General features: G+C 39.7%; 1 pseudogene; it reads right to left on the bottom strand.

Moving 5' to 3' along the window:
• Positions 1-1,378: 1,378 nt before the first annotated feature.
• On the bottom strand, positions 1,379-2,634 carry LOC111139637 (annotated as a pseudogene).
• Between the last annotated feature and the right edge of the window lie 3,842 nt (positions 2,635-6,476).

Here is a 6,476-nt window from a genome sequence, read left to right as displayed (position 1 = left end):
CTGTTCTTGTTAAGTCTAATGTTCTTGTTAAGTGACACAGAATTATTTTGCCCCTGAGAGGAAAAATCCACTTTCTTTGAGAACAATGATGCATAAATAAACAGAACAATCAGCATGTACTTTTTTATAATTATTTTTGTTAGTGTAACAACATTTTAATCATTTTGTTTTAAAATATCAATGGAGGGGGAGATGAACCATGAGAGACTATGGACTCTGAAGAACTAACTGAGGGTTTTGGAGGGGAGGGGCGTGGGAGGTTGGGTGAGCCTGGTGGTGGGTATTAAGGAGGGCATGTATTGCATGGAACACTGGGTGTGGTGCATAACCAATGAATTCTGGAACATTGAAAAGAAATTTAAAAATAAATAAAAATTTAAAAAATAATATTAAAAAATAAAATATAAAAAGTATAATATACTGACATCTTGCTTTTAAAGTAAATTATAAGAAGTACAATTACTCAATGAGTACAAATAAATAATTTAGACTCCTATCACTGTTAATTTATGTAGAAAGATGTAAAGGAGAAGAGAAAGTAGAATTAAAAATGATAAGAAGGAAATCTGGGAAAAGAGACATAGACTGGCTCTGCCAATCAAGTTCAGCAATGAATCCACTAATCAAATACACATTGCAAACATTTTGCAATGTTTGGGACATGCAGAAGGAGGCATTAGTGCTGGACAGAGATAACTATTACCCAGTCATCCTGGTAGGGAACTGGAGAGGTTGCACAGGGTGAGAAGTATTGAATTAAGATCTGTGAAGGGAGTTCAGTCAAAGGAAAGGTAGACAATGACTTTTTATGCACAAGTAACAGCCTGTGTAAAGGTGCAGAGTTTGGAGAGAACATGACACCTGGAGATGCTACAAGCTGCTGGGACTGCTGGAGCTCAAGCAGATGGTGGAATTTGTGGGTAGACTCACTAAGACATGTCATACAAGGCCTTGCTGTCACATAGTAGAATGTGTAATCTAAACCCCATAGGTTTTGAGAAGCCAATGATGAATGAGGAACCCCTGATCAGGAGAATGTGTGTCTGCACACATTAAAAAAAATCACACTGGTAGGACTGTGGATAAATCATAATGAGACGAAAGGCCAGAGCTGAAACATTTGTATGTAATTATTGCTAGAGATTAGGGAAAGAAACTTAGAGGGGACAGAAATATCCATTATATTTGGGAGGTTAAAGGACATGGCTTATTGTGTTATCAGGTGGGCAAAAGTAATGATTGTTATTCATTGGGTCAAAAACCTGGAATTAATGGACATTTGGAGGTTTGTTACTAATGAAATCTAGAGGGAGCTCTGCTCTTAGAAAAAGCTCTGTATTTTCTTCCCAAGCACACTATGATTTTCTTATGCTTTTTGCTACATCTAAAAAAAGGAAGAGGGGGTTCCATTCCAAGTGACAACAAATGAATCAAGATGAGGGGATTAAGTGAAAGCTCCTACTCACATAAAGAACTGGTTGTGATTTAGACCTCTGAAAAATGGTATAGTTGTTGTTTCCCTCTCTTCTCTGAGAATTTATTGGCTTGGTTATGTAAAACTGATAAGAGGAGAGGAAATGGGGACACAGAGAGTTCCATTGTTTCCTCAGACCCTGCTGCCTCCTGGGATATTTGAACTTTGAAATTTTCTGTCTAGTCACTGAAACATTCTGAATGGGACACTTCCTCAGTACCTTCTTCATTAAGCCCACAACTTCCCTGTTCATTAGACTGTAGATGAGAGGGTTGAGCATGGGAGTGAGGATGGCGTCAAACATAAAGAAAGCCTGGTTCAGGATGGGGGTATGGGAAGACCCAGGCCTCAAGTATATCAGCATGACTGTGCCAGAATAAAAGATGAACACAGTCAAATGGGAGGAGCAGGTAACCAGGGTCTTGATCTTTCCCTCACGGGAGTGAGGAAGATGAGGGTGTAGGAGGTCAGGAGGAAGCTTATGGGGAGAAGAAAAAACAATGCTGATCACTACTATTCTTTTCTCATAGGATGAGATGTCCTCACAAGATAACTTCAAGATGGCCTTGACCTCATAGAAGAAGTTGTGGAGTTCCCAGGGACCACAGAGGGGAAAGGGTATGGCATAGGCTATGTGGGCCAAGGAACCAGAGTTCCTCCCACCCAGGATCCAATGGCTATTTTCTGGGAGACCTGGTGGCTGATAATAATTGGATACTTAAGAGTATTGCAGTTGGCCATACAGTGATCATAAGCCATGAGGGTCAAAGTAGGCACTTAGCAATCCCCATAGTCAAAGTGAAGAAGATCTGAGTCCCACAGCCAATTTGGGAAAACTTTCTTTTACCTGAGAAAAAGTTAACCAACATTTTTGGCACTATGTTATAGATGAAACCCAGGTCAATGAGAGAGAGTTGCCTAAGCAGGAAATACATGGAAGTGTGGAGGTGGGGATCCACCCAGACGAAGAGAATCAATGTGGTGTTTCCTGTGATAGCAATGGTGTAGATGAGGAGGACAACCAAGACAAGGAGGACTGTATGAGTCATTCCAGGAAAAAGTCCCAGAAGAATGAAATATGTGCTTAATGTCTCATTCCCTGTCTCTGTTTTCTCTTTAGCAGCTTCACCTGAAAGACTGTGGACACTTCCATAATGCATGTATATAACGCAGGCCAATATAATACAGTAATTGACTGCATAATATGAACTGTTTCTGGGGTAACTGAAAACAGAATTTTCCTACTTCATAAAGATATTCAAGTTACAGGACAGGAATTAAGTACAGCATGGAAATGACACTTTTTTTTTCCTATCAGTGCTTAAACCCATTCTATATTTACTTTTTCTACTTCACCTTTAATTCTCCCCTTTCAATAATCTAAAAGATTCTTAAATTCATACATGTGTTTTAGTTTGTTTTTGTTTTTGTTTTTTCTCATATTAATAGTTGCAGTAAAGCAATTTTGGCATAGCATAGGGATGCGTTAATAAAATATTTTTGAGATTCAGGTGTAACATGGGCTAACTGTGTCGCATGAAGTAAACTATATTCTGGGAAACTCCAATATCATTTATTTAACTCATTGAAGTTCCTTCAGAATGTGGACCACTGAGTGCTCCAACACACACTCAGCCTCAATAACATTTATCTGTTCAGTAGAAAGTGGATTTTTTTTTTAGTCTTCCCTCACCATCTGTATTCAGAAAATCAACAAGCAGCAAGTCTAAATTTGATGTCTTTAAGAAGGATGAGAAAGGACACTCTGATTTTCATTTTTTAATTGGATTATATTTGCTAGATGGTGTTACATTAACTTAAGGTGTACAACATACTTATTGTACAACTTGATAGGTTATTTTAGTCTCACGACAAGTGTAGCTATCATCTGTTATTTTACAGAGCTATTGCAATGCCTTTGACTATATTCCTTATTCTGTACCTGGAAGCCTTTACCTTCAATTCTGCTTCACCCATTTTTGCCCATCCCAGCCACCCTTACCCCCCTCCATCCATGACCAGTTTGTGCTATATATTTATGGATCTGTTTCTATTATTTTGTATTGTTTTGTTTCTTCCTTTATTTTATTTTTTAGACTCCACATATAAGTGATAGTATATGACATATGTCTTTCTCTATGTGACTAATTTTACTTAGGATAATACTTTCTAGATTCATCCATGTCACAAATGGCAATAAGACAAGGAAAATAAGTAAAAGGCATGCAGATTGGTATGGAAAAGGTAAAACTGTCACTATCGACAGATGAAATCATATTAAAAAAAAAAAAACAAAAACAAAACCTGAAAACCCCACCATAAAACTATTAGAAATAATAAATGCATTCAGTAATGTTGCAAAATACAAAACTAATAAACAGAAATCTTTCATCTCTCTGCACTAATGACAAAGCAGTTTAAAGAGAAATTAAGAAAACAATTCCATTTAGAATTTCACCAAAAATAATAAAATACATAGGAGTAAGTTTAACCAAGGAGTTGAAAGAACTATATGCTAAAAACTAGAGAACACTGTTGAAAGAAATTGAAGAAGAAACAAAAAATGGAAAGGTATTCCATGCTAATAGACAAGAAGAATTAATATTGTTAAAATGCAGGGGGGAGACAAGAGGGCAGGGAAGTAAGAGGAGGCACCCTTTCAACCTGTACCCTAAAGTGAGCTGGTTACCTACCAAAGAACTCCGATCACCCATGAAATCAGCCTGAGATCAGAATTATACACGTCTGGATCTCTACGGGGGCAGAAGATGCCAATGGGCAGATAAAGTGGAGTGGGAACGTCGGACTTATATGAGAAGATAAACAAAAGGGGGAGGGAGCCGCCAGAGGCGACCCATTGGAAAGTAATACCCCAGTACGAGAATGCATGCGTCTGGGGACCAGCATTAACTTGGAGTCTGGTTGAAAGCACTCAAAAAGAGAAAAGGATCGTGGGGGGAAATTGTGGGATTCGGGATGGTTAGGGACAGGGGCTTAAGTCCCTGGACCCAGGACAGCCACCCCTGGCACTGAGCCAGAGAGAGTGCAGTGGAGAAACCAGGTCTTGGTCCCTTGCTGAGAGCGCGCCTGAGAACGTGTGGGGTCCAGCTCCCATGAGGGGCTGGGAGCCTTGCCAGCTGGCAGAAGCACAGCCTTTTTGTATTCCCCATGAGAGTGCCCTGCCATGCTATCAGAGTCTGATTCGAGCCCTGCGCCCTCCCCTGAGAGAGGTGCACGCAGGCGCCAGCTTGGCGCTCTCGGACCTGGAAAGACCAGGCACTCCCAGCCCAGGCCAGCGGGAAAATCTCAGTGTGCGATCGCTGCTTGGAACATCTCTGGTGGTCCAGAGCTGCCCAGACAGCCGCCTCTGTTGTGATTTTAAGTACAAGCAGGAGTTCCTGTGTCCCCAGGGACCACAATTGGGAAAGTGCTCTGCCAGCAGCCACGGGGGATCTTATGTACACTGCAGCATGCAGAGGGGAACAGACTGAACCTTCTCTCTGAGAGGGAGGTCTGGGTGCAGTTTGCTTCCCTCTAAGCCTCCAAAAACCATCAAGAACTGGGAAGGGGAGAGAAAACTAATGAACAAACAAACATAAAAACCTCCAGAGAACAAAAGCCTGAAAAACGGGTTTCCTCAGAGCCCACTCCCTTGAGGGGGGTGGGAGGACTAAACTCAGGAAACACTGCTGAAAACCCACGCAGCAGCCCCCTCCCCCAGAAAGCCAACTGGGAAAAACAAAAAACAAAAAACAAAAAACAAAAAACAAAGAACTACAACAGAACAACCACTGCTACTTCACAGATACAACATTAATTTTTAATTCATTCCCACTATTCTGGTTCATTTTTTAATTTCTTTTTAAATTTTGTATATAGATAATTTTTTAGCCTATTTACCATCATAACCTTTTCATCTGAACATTTTGATACATACATCTATGTTTTTCTATTGCTGTTCTATTTTTTTATTATTTTAAAATTTTATTTTAGTTGAGTTTAGTTCATTCTTTTTTTATTTTTATTTTTTAATATTCATATAGAGTTAAACTTCAAGGTAATCCCCTTTCCCCAATCAATGCTACCCTATAGGTAAACCAATTTTAATCCCTGTTATCTTAGGAAAGTTGAGTCCTTTAACAAAGATATCAAGATACACCCAGGAAGAATCAAAATAACCTTCCTCGCCCACACTGAAAACTTATAACCACTCTCCCATCTATTTCTTCTGCCAGTGTTTCTTTGTATTTGTGTTTGTCCTAGTAGTATATAAATCTTATATTTGGGTTCTTTTTGACGAGGTTCTTTTTGTTTGTTTGTTTGTTTTGCTTTTATATATATATTTTTTCTCTTGTCATATACTTTTATCAGTCTTATTGTTTGTCTGTTTTTGTTTGTATACTTTATAATTCTTACCTTGGGACCCAATTGGGCTGAGCCTTCTCTTTTATCTTTCTTTTTTCCCCCTGTTTTCTCTCTCTCCCTCCCTCTCTCTCTCTTTCTCTATTTTCTCTCTTTCTTTCTTTCTTTCGTTTGGGTGGGGACTCTTGATTGCTCAGAAGAGTTACAGGGTGCACCTTGACTGCACCACAGTCAATACATCCAGCTACATCCGTTCAGCCATCTATCACCAAATGACTAGGAGGAGGAATGCCCAACAGAAGAAAAACTCAGATGGGCCTTCTGCAACAGAGCTAATGGCTAACGACATAGACAATATGTTGGAAAGGGAATTCAGGCTAACAATTATCCAGGCAATAACTAGGTTGGAGAAAGCCAGGGATGACAAACCGGAATTGATTAGGGCAGAACTGAAAGCCACCAGGGATGATGTTCACAATAAGAGGGCAGAACTGAAAGCCAGCAAGGCTGATGTTCACAATGCTCTCAATGAGTACCAATTTAATCTAAATTCTCTAAAAGCTAGGGTAACTAAGACAGAAGATAGAATTAGTGATCTGGAGGACAAGCAGATAGAGAGAAAGGATCAAGAGGAAGCCTG

Source organism: Enhydra lutris, unplaced genomic scaffold (genome assembly GCF_002288905.1).
Source record: "Enhydra lutris kenyoni isolate GAN:26980312 unplaced genomic scaffold, ASM228890v2 scaffoldscaffold112, whole genome shotgun sequence".
Lineage (NCBI taxonomy): Eukaryota > Metazoa > Chordata > Mammalia > Carnivora > Mustelidae > Enhydra > Enhydra lutris.
Note: the sequence above shows the minus strand (reverse complement) of the source record. Positions and strands in the feature narration are given on the sequence as shown.